At 46.0% G+C, this 17,449-nt stretch overlaps 1 pseudogene; it reads left to right on the plus strand.

The window, feature by feature from the left end:
* The first annotated feature begins 231 nt into the window (after window positions 1-231).
* LOC119296943 lies at window positions 232-1,216 on the plus strand (annotated as a pseudogene).
* The last annotated feature ends 16,233 nt before the right edge of the window (window positions 1,217-17,449 follow it).

Below are 17,449 nucleotides of genomic sequence, written 5' to 3' on the forward strand. Positions count from 1 at the left end.
CCATGGCTATATATGCAACGCGCCCTGTGCCCAACTCTAAGCAAGCAAGCACAACTCAAAAGTCAAAGCCTCGTATACGAGAGCAATCATAGCTACTCCCTTCGTTCGGAAATATTTGTCCTAGAAATGGTTGTATCTACTAGATACAACCATTTCTAGGACAAATATTTCCGAATAGAGGAAGTACTAATTAAGCTCTCTAGCACTAACACTGAAGACCGGGCCGGCCTGATGGAGCAGGTGACGAAGCTAGCGGGGCGGGGCAGCGGGCGGTGGTGATCTTGGGCATGAGCACCTGCTGCATGTGCCACACGATGACGAGCCTCCTCCGGGATCTCGGGGCGAACCCGACGGTGGTGGAACTGAACGAGGACCCTAGAGGGAAGGAGATGGAGAAGGCGCTAGCGCGGCTCATCGGCCGGAACCTGACGTGCCGGCGGTGTTCATCGGCGGCAGGCTCGTCGGATGCACCGACGAGGTCATGTCCCTTCATCTCGGCGGCAAGCTTGTCCCACTCCTTCGTAATGCAGGTGTTGTCTGGGACGTGGATTTTTAGAGCACCTGCACCCAGGCCCTGCTATCCTAGCTCTCCAATACCGCTTTAAGATCCGTGTGACACAACTAAGTTTCTATATCAAATTTTCTTTTTTTTTGCTTCTCCCACATAGAACATATCTTGAAGTTGAAACCTATGCAGGATGGCAAAGCTTTCTAATTAGAATCTAGGATAAATCTTTCAGATTTTTTTGTCCGACGTAAATACTAAAAATATGATTTTTTTTAATCAAACAAAACGTATTTTATATATTTATGTTTGACAAAAAAATCTGAACGATTTATCCTAGATTCTACTCAGGAAGCTTTGCCACGCTGCATAGGTTTGAACTTCAAGATATATTCTATGTGGGAGAAACAAAAAAGAGAAACGTATTTGCACGAATCTTAAAGCGGGAAATGGATGGCTAGATAGAGAGGGCCTGGGTGCATGTGCTCTAATATATATTTTCGGTGCTGTCTGGGTGTAGTGCGTGCGAGGGCTTTGTAGATATTCGGCCTGATGCATTGGGCGCCAGAGAAGTATGCGTACGTGCTCTGTTATCCTTTTCTATGATGGAGACAAAGGAAACCATGCAGGTATTTTTACTGTTGATGGGAGTACCTGTCCTGTCAAAGTTTTAAGCATTATAATTGGTGGTGTCTTAGTCAAACTTTGTGATAGTCGTCAAAATTATATTTAATACGAATAGTACCAAATAAATACAATATAAATATATATTACATGATGGATCTGATGATATGAATGGTGAATTTTTTTTCTTTAACCTTGCTGAAACTTCAAATAAATTGACTTAAGACAACACTATTATGTGAAGTAAAAAAGGACTTTTTTTCTTTTGAGATCACAACGGGCGGATACATGAACTTTAAACTTCAACTATCAACAATTTAAATTTTGTATTTGAACTTTCAAATAATATAATTTTTGAAAATTTTGAACTAATAAAAATACTAAACTTTCAAAATTGTGATGAAATTTGCATAGAAATTAAATATATGAAAAACACATACGTGTGCCCCACCATGAAACTCTTCCTTGCGCTGATGCAGCTCCTCTGAAGAAAGTAGTGTATGCCCACCTCACATGGGTGGGGCGCTTGTGTTAAATCCCTCGGCCAACCGAAATATAGCTTGTGCGCGCGTGATGACCCCCTACAGAGGGCCCCAATAGTGCGGGAACCCATTTTTTCCTTTTGGTTTTCTAGGCGGTTTTCTCAAGAAAAAAACTAGCTGCAGGATTTATTTTATATTTAAAATGTGTTTCATTTTTTAAAAATGTACACGGATTTAGAAAAAATGTTGGTGCATTTTAAAAATGTTTTTGAATTCAAGTATGTTCATCAGTTTTAAAATTATTCACAAATTTTAAAAACGCTTGCGTATTTTAGATAATGTACATGAATTATAAAAATACTCATGTATTCCTAAAAACGCTTTGTTATTTATTTATTTTTATAATTTTTTAAAGAGGCCAGTCGAAAATACAGAAGTAAGAAAAAAAAGATATGATCATGCACGGGCCAGGAGAGACCCTAGCCGCCCCTCCTCCTCCCAACCCTAGCCGCCCCTCCTCCTCACCCCCTCCCCCCCTATTCCCTTCCTCGCCGCTGCCTGAAGCAGCCGCCGGGCAAGCCCGGGGAGCCAAGGATGGTGGCGGCGGGGCCTCGGTTGCTCTGCCTCTGTGTGGGGAACCTCGGATCTGGAGCGGCAGCTCCATTGGCGCCCCAGCCGCGCGGGCGGTGGATCTGGCGTCCCGGCCATGCGGGCAGCGGGATCCGGTGGTCGTTGGCGGCAACGGTGGCTTCTACGACGGTCGGTGCGCGCGATCTGGCGCCTCCCCTCCTCCCCTGTTCGGCATGCGGGCCAGCCTGGTCGGGCCGCACTTCTTCTTGGTTGCCGGTTCTGTACAGGAGGCGCTGCTAGTGTCGGGGATCTAGTTCGGGCGAAATCCCTAGCCGGGCATGACCGGCCACATCGACGGCGACGCCTGAGGGCATCGTTCCCCTCCTTGGAGGCGTCGGTATGGACTGATCTCCTCACTTCCCCTTCCTGTAGGTCTCCCGGACGAAAGCCCTAACTATGTTGGGCGGCGACGGCGCTCATGGTGTCGTTCCCTTCTTGAAGGCGACGCTTTGGGAACCTTGGGGTTGGGTGGCGCTTGTGGGTGGTGGGCGACGGCGGTGGTGCGGCGCTATCCTAGCATGGATTTACGTTTTGCTTGGAGATGGACTCGCGTAGGTGGAGGTCATCGTCTGGCGTCATGGTGGCGTCAATGGCATAGGGCTTGCCAAGGCTCGCGTAGGTGGAGGTCGTCGTTTGGCGTCATGATGGCGTCAATGGCGGAGGAGCAGCCAAGGTTGTCACCTCAATCTGCTCTGAAGATGGACCAGTGGAAAATGGTGGCGACGACACATGTGAGTGCGTCGAACCGGTTTGAGCCCCGGACCCGGTAGATGGCTCGGTCGGGGCCTTCGGCTTTAGATGTTAAGCTTAGGTGAGAGGTCTGGGTATGTGACCCAGCTTGCACCCCTTCATTATTTGGATAGAAGTAGTGGCAGATGCTGCCAAGATGGAGGATTCAGGCATATTGTTGTTCTACTTTGTAAGATTCTCGAGAATAATCAATAAAATGGCCGCATGCATCTTCCAGATGCAGAGGCCGGGGGTCATCATCCTTTTCTAAAAAAAGAAAAAAAGATATTGCTACAAGAAAGACTGCGGAAATTAGATGATGAAAAAAAATTACCCTCAAAGTTGCATCTCCACGTGTTTAAGATGTCCAGTCCATGGATGGTCGCCCTGTGCGTTTGGCGATTGATACGTCAATTTTGCATCATGCTTTTATATCGATATTTATTGCATTATGCGCTGTTATTTCACTTTATGTCATAATATTTATGGCTATTCTCTCTTATTTTACAAGGTTTACATAAAGAGGGAGAATGCCGGCAGCTGGAATTCTGGTCTAGATAAGGAGCAAATATTAGAGACCTATTCTGCGCAACTCCAAAAGTCCTGAAACTCCACGGAACGTCTTAAAAGAAATAAAGAAAAATCCATGCCAAAGATGAAGGCCAGGGGGCCCACACCCTGCTCGCGAGGGTGGGCCCCCTAACCCCCCCTAGGGCGCGCCCCCCTACCTCGTGGCCTCCTGGTGGCTCTCTGATGCCCATCTTCTGATGGGTTTCGTAGTAATTTCAAAAAATTTCCTACGCACACGCAAGATCATGGTGATGCATACCAACGAGAGGGGGAGAGTGTGATCTACGTACCCTTGTAGATCGACAACGGAAGCGTCAACTTGGTTGATGTAGTCGTACGTCTTCACGGCCCGACCGATCAAGCACCGAAACTACGGCACCTCCGAGTTCTAGCACACGTTCAGCTCGATGACGATCCCCGGACTCCGATCCAGCAAAGTGTCGGGGAAGAGTTCCGTTAGCACGAGGCGTGGTGACGATCTTGATGTACTACTGTCGCAGGGCTTCGCCTAAGCACCGCTACAATATTATCGAGGACTATGGTGGAAGGGGGCACCGCACACGGCTAAGAATATGATCACGTGGATCAACTTGTGTCTCTAGGGGTGCCTCCTGCCCCCGTATATAAAGGAGCAAGGGGAGTAGGCCGGCCGGCCCTATAGGCGCACCAAGGAGGAGTCCTCCTCCTAGTAGGAGTAGGACTCCTACTAGGAGGGGGAAGGAAGTGGGGAGGGAGAGGGAAAGGGGGGCGCCGCCCCCCCTCTCCTAGTCCAATTCGGACCAGGGGGGAGGAGGCGCGCGGCCCACCTTTGGCTGCCCCTCTCTCTCTCCACTAAGGCCCATATGGCCCATTACTTCTCCCGGGGGCTTCCGGTAACCCTCCGGCTCTCCGGTTTTCTCCGAAATCACCCAGAACACTTCCGGTGTCCGAATATAGCCGTCCAATATATCAATCTTTATGTCTCGACCATTTCGAGACTCCTCGTCATGTCCGTGATCACATCTGGGACTCCGAACTAACTTTGGTACATCAAAACTCATAAACTCATAATATAACTGTCATCGAAACCTTAAGCGTGCGGACCCTATGGGTTCGAGAACAATGTAGACATGACCGAGACACGTCTCCGGTCAATAACCAATAGCGGAACCTGGATGCTCATATTGGCTCCTACATATTCTACGAAGATCTTTTATCGGTCAGACCGCATAACAACATACGTCGTTCCCTTTGTCATCGGTATGTTACTTTCCCGAGATTCGATCGTCGGTATCTCAATACCTAGTTCAATCTCGTTACCGGCAAGTCTCTTTACTCGTTCTGTAATACATCATCCCGCAACTAACTCATTAGTTTCAATGCTTGCAAGGCTTAAGTGATGTGCATTACCGAGAGGGCCCAGAGATACCTCTCCGACAATCGGAGTGACAAATCCTAATCTCGAAATACACCAACCCAACATGTACCTTTGGAGACACCTGTAGAGCTCCTTTATAATCACCCAGTTACGTTGTGACGTTTGGTAGCACACAAAGTGTTCCTCTGGCAAACGGGAGTTGCATAATCTCATAGTCATAGGAACATGTATAAGTCATGAAGAAAGCAATAGCAACATACTAAACGATCGGGTGCTAAGCTAATGGAATGGGTCATGTCAATCAGATCATTCAACTAACGATGTGATCCCGTTAATCAAATAACAACTCTTTGTCCATGGTTAGGAAACATAACCATCTTTGATTAACGAGCTAGTCAAGTAGAGGCATACTCTTGACACTCCGTTTGTCTATGTATTCACACATGTATTATGTTTCCGGTTAATACAATTCTAGCATGAATAATAAACTTTTATCATGATATAAGGAAATAAATAATAACTTTATTATTGCCTCTAGGGCATATTTCCTTCATCTTCTACTATATGAGGTCTTTCGATGAGAAAAAAATAAGAAGGAACTTTTCGGGACGAGACTCTGCCGCCACGAGGCGGAACCTTGGCGGATCCAATCTAGAGCTCCGGCAGAGCTGTTCTGCCAGGGATACTTCCCTCCCGGAGGGGGAAATCATCACCATCGTCATCACCAACGCTCCTCTCATCGGGAGAGGGCAATCTCCATCAACATCTTCACCAGCACCATCTCATCTCCAAACCCTAGTTCATCTCTTGTATCCAATTCTTGTCTCAAAGTCCGGGATTGGTGCTAGTAGGTTGCTAGTAGTGTTGATTACTCCTTGTAGTTGATGCTAGTTGGTTTAATTGGTGGAAGACCATATGTTCATATCCTATATGCATATTATTACCCCTTTGATTATGAACATGAATATGCTTTGTGAGTAATTACGTTCGTTCCTGAGGACAAGGGAGAAGTCTTGCTATGAGTAGTCATGTGAATTTGGTATTCGTTTGATATTTTGATAAGATGTATGTTGTCTAGCCTCTAGTGGTGTTATGTGAACGTCGACTACATAACACTTCACCATTATTTGGGCCTAGAGGAAGGCATTGGGAAGTAATAAGTAGATGATAGGTTGCTAGAGTGATAGAAGCTTAAACCCTGGTTTATGCATTGCTTCGTAAGGGGCTGATTTGGATCCACATGTTTCATGCTATGGTTAGGTTTACCTTAATACTTTTGTTGTAGTTGCGGATGCTTGCAATAGAGGTCAATCATAAGTGGGATGCTTGTTCAAGTAAGAACGGCACCCAAGCACCGGTCCACCCACATATCAAATTATCAAAGTATAGAACGTGAATCATATGAGCGTGATGAAAACTAGCTTGACGATATTCCCATGTGTCCTCGGGAGCGCTTTTCCTATTATAAGAGTTTGTTCCGGCTTGTCCTTTGATACAAAAGGATTGGGCCACCTTGCTGCACTTTATTTACTGTTGTTACTTGTTTCTCGTTACAATTTATCCTATCACAAAACTATCTGTTACCACTTATTTCAGTACTTGCAGAGATTACCTTGCTGAAAACCGCTTATCATTTCCTTTTGCTCCTCGCTGGGTTCGACACTCTTACTTATCGAAAGGACTACGATAGATCCCCTATACTTGTGGGCCATCAGAGATCACCTATATGAATGTATGTGGGAGCAGGAGGAAACCTTTATGAGTACGGTTGACCAGGCTTGGCAGAAGGATCAGCCGGCGACTACAGTGGCCGAACTAGCAGCTAAGATGACTACGGTAGCTGCGGCATTGAAACATTGGGGACACACAACCTTTGGCTCGGTCCGCAACAAGCTGCGGGAGCTGACGAAGCTATGTACCTAGGGTAGGGTCATGGATCTGTCCAAGGTACCCTCCCCAAGGACATCTCTAAAAGAACCAGAAGCAGTCAAAGAGAAATCATCATCCACTCGACCCAAAAGTTATGTTCCACTTGACGGTCTTGAAGACACTCGACCATACGAACAACCACTCGATCACCAGAAGATGTGAAACCACTCACTCCGCAACGGTCGGGATTTAAGTCATAGCTTTAATAATCATTTATAGCACTTTACTTCGGACGTTACCAGTAACGCTCCTCCTTTATGAACATTGAACCCTGTGTAACGGAGGGGACCTGGGGTCCTGGCGCACTCTATATAAGCCACCCCCCTCCTTTGGGACAAGGGTTCGCACCCCCTGTAACTCACACACATATATCCAGTCGACCGCCTCCAGGCTCCGAGATGTAGGGTTGTTACCTCCTCCGAGAAGGGCCTAAACTCATAAAACTCGCGTGTACAACTCCTCCATAGCTAGGATCTTGCATCTACATTCCTACACCCCATTCTACTGTCAGACTTAGAACCACGACAGTTGACGCCCATCGTGGGGCCGGTGTCTTAGCGACTTTTTGGAGAAGTTGCATTTTTTTCCGATCCCCTTCATCATGGTTTTAGGCGGAGGTTTGGCTGAGGGCCGCGAGATCCGTCTCGACGCGCTCGTGTTTGTCACCGACGACTCCGCTTGGCTTCAGGAGGCTCCACTCGATGTCGACGCACTCCCCGTCTGCGGGGCGACGCACTATCGTGTGTGCGTCTGCGGCGTCCTCCTGCGGCAGCCGTCGACCCAGTATCGATCAGCTCCTATGGCTTCCCCCTCCCTGTGGCCCGCCGGAGCAAACGTTCCGGTCGGTCGAGGCTTCAGCGGTGGGTGAAGCATGCGGTGGCTCATCAGTTGGCCACCCCTCAAGTCGCGGCAATCAAGCCCGACGAAACCCTCTACGGCTTGTTCGGTCTGTCGACTGGATCCGTAGAGACCGCATTCGAGTGCGATAGCAGCGACCCCGCGGCAGAAGTTTTGATGGTCAATGGACCATGCAGTCCTCCTGGCTTCACCCGTGAAGACGGAGGCGATGGGAACGGCGATCCTTCGCGCGTTCATGAAGAGTACCGCCCCGAACCCCTCTCCTCGCAGCAGAGAGAAGAACTTCGCTGCTGGAACATGGATGCACTTCACACTCCTATCGTTGGAGAAACCCCTGAGGCCCAGGCCTTGGAGGAGCCGCGCCTGGCCAACTTGGCTGAGCGCACCCGACTTGAGAATCTCCAGCGTGCACTCGACGAGCGTGCTCAACAGCGTGCTCCTGAATACAGTCGACGTCAACTCTTTCTACCTCCGACTCAGGTATACCGAACTCCGATCCAGAATCTCCCAGCTGCAGCCCAGATAGCGGAGTCGATCCAACCTTCCCAATCAGAAGCTGGTCGAGGCCTGGTGCAGATCCGAGCTTTGCTCCGTGCAGTAGGAGAGCAGAATACAGCAGTATCTCAGTCGCGGAATAGGATCCATAGCAGGTCCGTGGTTGCAGACACAGTTTAGTCGGCTCACAGCCCAAGATCGCCCCCGAGGCGTGAGGGAAGTGGAGACCGATGAGATCAGTATAGAAACCATGAGCAGTATGATCATCGAGTCGATCGCGATGATCGTCATCGAGTGCCCACACCTCTCCTAAGGAGTGGGGCGTACGTGCCTCACCAACATGATGACAGACACCCTCACGGTATGGGGCGAGGGGTTCCAGTCGACCCCAGAGAGCCGGTCTTTGATGCGAGATCTATTCTCGTTCAGGGCTTGGTCAATAGAAACAGAGCTCACCGAGAGGGTCGTGACAAAGATGTACCAACCAGCAGCAGGGTGCATGTCTCAGGTCCGGAGTGCTTCAGTAGGGCCATCAGGGCTGCAGTGATTCCTCCCAACTTCAGGTTGGCGACTGGAATCAATAAGTTCACTGGTGAGTCCAAGCTTGATACTTGGCTTGAAGACTACCGAGTGGCTGTCCAGATTGGTGGCGGCAATGATGAAGTGGCCATGAAACACCTTCCTCTGATGCTGGAGGGCTCAGCTAGAGCATGGCTGAATCAGTTAGCACCAAGCAGTATTTATACTTGGGAAGATCTTGCCCGAGTATTTGTCAGAACGTTCGAAGGGACTTGCAAACGGCCGGCAGGGCTGACCGAATTACAGTGTTGCATGCAGAAACCGAATGAGTCTTTGAGGGATTATATCCAGAGATGGATCACATTGCATCACACGGTGTAGAATGTGTCTGATCACCAGGCAATTTGTGCCTTTAAAGAAGGTGTCAAGTATCGAGAATTGAATATGAAGTTCGGTCGGACAGGAGATATGACTCTGACTCGGATGATGGAAATTGCCACCAAGTATGCCAACGGTGAAGAAGAAGACCGACTCCGGAGTGGCAAGCACAAATCAGTCGCCCATGAAACCGGAGGAGGTAACTCTAGTCAGAAACAGAAGCGCAAGGCCGAGCCAGCCGCCCCTGGTGAAGCCTTAGCTGTGACTCAAGGAAAGTTCAAGGGGAAGCCCAAGGGGCCGTGGAACCCCAAGAAAGTAAAAGATCAAGATGGAAATGATGTGCTGGATTTGCCATGTCACATCCACACTAAAAAAGATGAAGAGGGTAATTTCATTTACCCGAAGCATACCACTCGACAGTGTCGACTCCTAATCCAATAGTTCCGAGAGAAACAGCCCAAGAAAAAGGAGAAGGAAGCGGACAAGGTTGAGGATGAGGATGATGATGGTTATCCCCACATGAATTCCACTTTGATGATCTTCACTGACGTTGAGAGTAAAACTCGATTGAAAGTCATCAACAGAGAAGTGAACATGGTCGCTCCGGTGACACCCAGTTATTTGAAATGGTCCCAGACTGCCATTACATTCGACCAGTCCGATCACCTAGTGCACATAGCCACCCCTGGGAGGCAAGCGTTGGTGGTCGACCCAGTAGTCGAAGGCACCCGACTGACAAAGGTTCTGATGGATGGTGGCAGTGGCCTGAATATACTGTATGCAGAGACATTGAAAGGAATGGGCATTCCGATGTCCAGACTCAGTGAGAGTAATATGATTTTCCATGGGGTCATTCCAGGCAAGAAGGCTGCATCACTCGGCAAGATTGCTCTCGACGTGGTTTTCGGTGATTCCAAGAATTACCGCAAAGAAAAGTTGACATTTCAAGTTGTGGATTTTCAGAGTGCCTATCATGCTATTCTGGGCAGGCCAGCTTATGCACGTTTTATGGATCGACCATGTTACGTGTACCTCATATTGAAGAAGCCTTGTCCCAAAGGGGTGATCACTATCACTGGTAATCGGAAGCAGGCAGAAGAGTGCTTCCAGAAGGGTTCAAAGATCGCCGATGCACAGATGGCCGTGGTAGAATTACAAGAATATCAGAAAAATGCAGATCCGAGTGATTTGTTGCGAGCCAAGAAGCCTGCCATAGATTCAGCATTCCAGTCGTCTAGCGAAACAAAGTCGATTCACATTCACCCGATAGACCCCAATGCTGCTTCGACTCACATTTCAACCACACTCGACTCCAAATAGGAAGAAGCGCTCATCCAGTTCCTCCGTGAGAACTGGGACATCTTTGCATGGAAACCTTCGGACATGCCAGGTGTTCCCAGGGGACTGGCTGAGCATCGTTTGCGAGTCGACCTAAAAGTGAAAATAGTCAAAGAACATCTTCGACAGACCGCTGTACAGAAGAGGAAGGCAATCGGTGAAGAGGTGGCTCGGCTTTTGGTAGCTGAGTTTATCCGTGAGATTTACCACTCCGAGTGGTTAGCTAATGTTGTCATGGTCCCAAAGAAGGACGACTCACTTTCCTCTCCCTCGCATCGACGACCAAATAGTCGACTCGACTGCAGGGTGCGAGCGTTTGTCGTTTTTGGACGCCTACTCCGGGTACCACCAGATCCGTCTGTACGGACCTGGCGAGATAAAACAGCTTTCATCACCCCATTTGGGTGCTTCTGTTATGTCACTATGCCATTCGGTTTGAAAAACGCTGGAGCCACATTCATGCGGATGATTCAGAAGTGCCTGCTCACTCAGATCAGTCGGAATGTGGAAGCATACATGGATGACATTGTGGTCAAGTCACGTAAAGGTTCCGACCTATTGACTGACCTTGCTGAAACCTTTGCCAACCTCAGAAGGTATGATATCAAGCTTAATCCATCAAAGTGCACGTTTGGAGTTCCGGGAAAATTACTCGGTTTTCTCGTTTTCGAACGAGGGATCGATGCTAACCCAGAGAAAGTGGGTATTATACTCCGGATGAAATGCCCTGTGCATGTGCATGATGTCCAGAAGCTTACTGGTTGCTTGGCCGCCCTAAGTCGATTCATTTCTCGCCTCGGTGAAAAGGCACTGCCTCTTTACCGACTGATGAAGAAATCAGATAAGTTCGAGTGGACTCCTGAAGCTGATGCAGCATTTGCAGAGCTAAAAGCCCTGCTTTCCACCCAGCCGATGCTTGCTTCCCCAATCAGCAAAGAGTCTTTGCTGCTTTATATAGCAGCCACTGGACAAGTTGTCAGTACAGTACTTACGGTCGAGCGAGAAGAAGAGGGAAAAGCCTATAAAGTTCAGCGCCCAATTTATTATATTTCTGAAGTTCTGACTCCGTCGAAGCAGAGATATCCGCACTATCAGAAGCTCGTTTATGGGATTTACATGACCACGAAGAAGGTTGCACACTATTTCTCTGATCACTTTGTTACAGTCGTCAGCGACGCTCCATTTCAGAGATTCTGCACAACAGAGATGCAACTGGTCGAGTGGCAAAATGGGCGATTGAACTCCTTCCCTTAGATATCAAGTTTGAGGCAAAGAAGGCTATTAAGTCCCAAGCAATAGCAGATTTCCTCGCCGAGTGGATTGAACAACAACTGCCGACTCAAATTCACTCAGAGCACTGGACCATGTTCTTTGACGGATCCAAAATGCTGAATGGTTCTAGTGCTGGGGTGGTTCTGGTATCCCCCCAAGTAGACAAGCTCAGATATATCCTCCAGATTCACTTTGATTCCTCCAATATGAAGCTGAATATGAAGCACTCCTGTATGGGTTGCGTATGGCCATCTCACTCGGCGTCCGTCGCCTCATGGTCTACGGCGACTCAGATCTGGTAGTCAATCAAGTGATGAAGAAGTGGGACGTCAGAAGCCCAGCCATGACTGGTTACTGCAACACGATGAGGAAGCTGGAAAAGAAGTTTGAGGGGTTAGAGCTCCATCACATACCCCGACTGAAAAATTAAGCAGCCGATGACTTGGCTAAGATAGGTTCCAAGAGAGAAGCCATTCCCAGCAATGTGTTTTTGGAGCATATTCACACACCGACAGTTCAAGAAGATCTTCTTACTGAAGAGCCCCCGCAGCCTAGGAGCGCCACAGATCCGACTGAAGTCGAGGTCCCAGCCATGGTCGACCTGATCATGGAGGTTCTGGCCATTACTCCCGACTGGACAGTGATGTACATTGCGTACATCCTTAGGAAAGAACTCCCAGAGGACGAGGAAGAGGCTCGATAGATCATTCATCGATCCAAGGCCTTTACTGTGATAAGGAGACAACTGTTCAGGGAAAGCGTGACTGGAGTCGGACAGAAATGCATAACGCCAGAAGAAGGTCGAATGATCCTCAACGACATCCACTCGGGGACCTATGGTCACCATGCGTCCTCTCGGGCCATCATGGCTAAAGCATACCGAACCGGATTCTATTGGCCACGAGCAAATGAAATGGCGAAAGATATAGTCGATAGATGTGAAGACTGCCAGTTTTACTCTGACATGTCTCACAAGCCAATGTCAGCCATGTAGACCATTCCCCTCGTCTGGCCCTTTGCTGTTTGGGGATTGGATATGGTTGGACCACTGAGAACTGGTAGGAGCGGATTCACTCATGTGCTCGTAGCAGTCGACAAGTTTACCAAATGGATCGAAGCTAAACCTATCAAGAACCTTGAAGCCGGCACCGCTGTCAATTTTATTAGAGAATTGACATTCAGATATGGAGTTCCACACAGCATCATCATGGACAACGGGTCGAACTTCGATTCTGATGAGTTTAGAGATTTCTACGCTTCTCAAGGCACACGGGTCGACTATGCTTCAGTCACTCACCCGCAGTCGAACGGACAAGCAGAAAGAGCCAATGGCCTAATTCTCAAAGGATTGAAACCCCGACTGATGCGTGACTTCAAACATGCAGCAGGCGCTTGGGTCGATGAACTTCTGTCAGTTCTGTGGGGATTGAGGATGTAAATTTTCGAGTAGATGATTTTTCATATAAAAAACTTTTTAATCCGAGTTCGTATGCAAAAGTTATGCCCATTTTACAAATTTCAGAGAGATTTTGCAAATAAAGTCGAAATTCATATTTGTAAATTTTCCAACAACTAGACCATATATCACATAGGAAACTTATTTTCTTTTATTTTTTTGACATTTCCATCATTTTCTTTTATTTTTTTTAAAACTGAAAAGGCGGTCCACGGGGGAGGGGGGTGCATTCGGTACGTTTTGGGCCAAGTTAGTAATGGCGCACCGTGGGGGTGGTGCGCCATTACTAGTTAAACTAGTAATGGCGCACCACACCCACAGTGCGCCATTACTAGTTTTGAAAAAACAATAAAACAAATTCTGAAAAAAAAATAAAAAAACTTAGTAATGGCTCACCAGTTGACAAAGCGCCATTACTAGTTTTATCTAGTAATGGCGCACTGTCCACTAGTGCGCCATTACTAGTTTTGAAAAAAAAAAAAATTTGGAAAAAATTTCAAAATAATTTACAAGTGACGCACCGTGGATGTGGTGCGCCATTACTAGTTTAACTAGTAATGACGCACCACTCCCACGGTGCGCCATTACTAGTTTTAAAAAAAGAAAAAAAAATTGTTACTAATGGCGCACCGTGGATGTGGTGCGCCATTGGTATTTGGACACTAATGGCGCACCAACACATGGTACGCCATTAGTATATACTAATGGCGCACCACATGTCTGGTGCGCCATTAGTGTCATTTCCATCTATAGCCCTTTTCCTAGTAGTGATTCTCTGACTTTTGTGAAAAGATTTGTGAGGTTTTCATGGATGACTTTTCCATCTATGGTTCCTCTTTTGATGATTGCTTGAGCAATCTTGATCGAGTTTTGCAGAGATGTGAAGAAACTAATCTTGTCTTGAATTGGAAAAAGTGCCACTTTATGGTTAATGAAGTTATTGTCTTGGGGCACAAAGTTTCTGAAAGAGGTATTGAAGTTGATAAAGCCAAGGTTGATGCTATTGAAAAGATGCCATGTCCCAAGGACATCAAATGTATAAGAAGTTTCCTTGGTCATGCCGGTTTTTATAGGAGGTTCACTAAGGACTTCTCAAAAATTTCTCGGCCTCTGACTAATTTATTGCAAAAAGATATACCATTTGTCTTTGATGATGATTGTGTAGAAGCATTTGAAATACTTAAGAAAGCATTAGTCTCTGCACCTATTGTTCAGCCACCTGATTGGAATTTACCCTTTGAAATTATGTGTGATACTAGTGATTATGTTGTAGGTGCTGTTCTAGGGCAAAGAGTAGATAAAAAATTAAATGTTATCCATTATGCTAGTAAGACTCTGGACAATGCTCAAAGAAATTATGCTACTACTGAAAAAGAGCTTTTAGCAGTTGTATTTGCTTGTGATAAGTTCAGATCTTATATTGTTGATTCTAAAGTAACTATTCACACGGATCATGCTGCTATTAAATATCTTATGAAAAATAAAGATGCTAAACCTAGACTTATTAGATGGGTTCTCTTGCTACAAGAATTTGATTTGAATATTGTTGATAGAAAGGGAGCTGAGAACCCCGTTGCAGACAACATATCTAGGTTAGAAAATATTCTTGATGACCCACTACCTATTAATGATGATTTTCCTGATGAACAATTAAATGTTATAAGTACTTCTCGTAGCACTCCATGGTATGTTGATTATGCTAATTATATTGTTGCTAAGTTTATACCACCTAGCTTCAGATACCAGCAAAAGAAAAAGTTTTTCTATGACTTGAGACATTACTTTTGGGATGACCCACATCTTTATAAAGAAGGAGTAGATGGTGTTATTAGACGTTGTGTACCTGAGCATGAACAGGAACAGATCCTACGCTAGTGTCATTCCGAGTCTTATGGAGGACACCACGCTGGAGATAGAACTGCACATAAGGTATTGAAATCTGGTTTTTATTGGCCTACTCTCTTCAAGGATGCCCGTAAGTTTGTCTTGTCTTGTGATGAATGTCAAAGAATTGGTAATATTAGTAGACGTCAAGAAATGCCTATGAAATATTCTCTTGTTATTGAACCGTTTGATGTTTGGGGCTTTGATTATATGGGACCTTTTCCTGCCTCTAATGGATACACACATATTCTAGTTGCTGTTGATTACGTTACTAAGTGGGTAGAAGCTATTCCAACTAGTAGTGCTGATCATAACACTTCTATTAAAATGCTTAAGGAAGTTATTTTTCCGAGGTTTGGAATCCCTAGATATTTAATGACTGATGGTGGTTCACACTTTATTCATGGTGCCTTCCGTAAAATGCTTGCTAAATATGATGTTAATCATAGAATTGCATCTCCTTATCACCCACAGTCTAGTGGTCAAGTAGAATTGAGCAATAGAGAGCTCAAATTAATTTTGCAAAAGACTGTTAATAGATCTAGAAAGAATTGGTCTAAGAAACTTGATGATGCATTATGGGCTTATAGAACTGCATACAAAAATCCTATGGGTATGTCTCCGTATAAAATGGTCTTTGGAAAAGCATGTCACTTACCTCTCGAACTTGGGCTATTAAAGAGCTTAACTATGATTTTAAACTTGTCGGTGAGAAGAGGTTATTTGATATTAGCTCACTTGATGAATGGAGAAACCAAGCTTATGAAAATGCCAAGTTGTTTAAAGAAAAAGTTAAAACATGGCATGACAAAAGGATACAAAAGCGTGAGTTTAATGTAGGTGATTATGTATTGCTTTACAACTCTCGTTTAAGATTTTTTGCAGGAAAACTTCTCTCCAAATGGGAAGGCCCCTACATCATCGAGGAGCTCTACCCTTCCGGTGCCATAAAAATCAACAACTTCGAGGGCACAAATCCGAAGGTGGTAAATGGTCAAAGAATTAAACATTATATCTCAGGTAATCCCATAAATGTTGAAACCAATATTATTGAAACCATAACCCCGGAGGAATACATAAGGGACACTTTCCAGAATGTTTCAAACTCTGAAAAGGAATAGGTATGTGGTACGGTAAGTAAACCGACTCCAAAACAATTTTTAAGGCAATATTTCTTCGTTTTGGAATATTTAGAAAAATAGAAAAATAAGTAGCAGTCCGGGAAGGACACGAGGGCCCGCGAGGGTGGTGGGCGCGCCCTACCCCCCTGGGCGCGCCCCCTACCTCGTGAGCGCCTCGTGTGCCTTCCAGACTCCGTTTTCTTGCACGTTATGTATTTTGGTCGGTAAAAATTCATTATATATCCTCCGGAAGGTTTTGACTCCCGTATCATGCAAAAACCTCCTGTTTTTGTTTCGAGCTGTTTTTCTGACAGATCTAGGTTATCATGACGGCCCCAAGCGCCTCCAAGGACAAGTTCTTCGAGAAGGTCATCAACCCTTACCTCACGGAGGTGCTGCGACACCCTCAAACCATTGAGATGCGTGATGGGTTGTTGCACATCCGCAATGAAGAGGGACCGAAGGGGACAGGAAGCATGGAGACGAGGCTCGAAGCAGTGGAGCAACAAGTTTTCAAGTGCCAAAGGATGGTGGAGCGTGGAATCAACGCTAGCCACATGATGCTTGCGGAGTTCACTAACAACTACAAGCCGGATGCCAAGAACACCGAGGAGGCCATATTCAGGCTGCATGAGAAGATCGAGCACCTCCAAGCCCAAGTCTATGACCTTCAAAACCAAAACTGTGAGTATGAATATAGATTCAAAAGAATGAGTTTGGCTGCAGATTTGAGGATTCCGGAGACTCGATCATCTTTCTATGATGGTGAACCTATGCCTTGGAAGATGGATGACAAGCCCGCATCATCAACAACACTTCCACCGTCTCCTCCAACAAAGAAGAATTGAGTATCTGGGTATGGGCACTCCCCTTGGAAATTGCCAAGCTTGGGGGAGGTGCCCCGGTATCGTATCACAATCACAACTCTTATTTTTACCGTTTTTCTTAGTTTGATCCTATTAGTAGTATCTTGATCTAGTAGAATAAAGTTTATGGCATGATCTAGTTTTGAGTTTTGCTTTATGATCCCTCTATGTAATCGAGTCCGTGAGCTATATATAAAGATTAGTGGTGAGTCAAGGGCTTGATTATTTTGCATGATGTTGGGTGAATAAAAGAAAAGATAAAAAGAAACAAAAACAAAAAGTTCATATTGATCTTATTGAGAGTAATGACTTCACATAGAAAGAGTATGATGATTAAAAGTTGTTGGGAGTTGGCAGACATAGCTTTGGTCATTGTTGCAATTAATAAGAAGTAATAAGGAAAGAGAGGTTTTCACATATAGATATATTGCCATTG

This window comes from Triticum dicoccoides, chromosome 5A, assembly GCF_002162155.2.
Source record: "Triticum dicoccoides isolate Atlit2015 ecotype Zavitan chromosome 5A, WEW_v2.0, whole genome shotgun sequence".
Classification (NCBI taxonomy): domain Eukaryota; kingdom Viridiplantae; phylum Streptophyta; class Magnoliopsida; order Poales; family Poaceae; genus Triticum; species Triticum dicoccoides.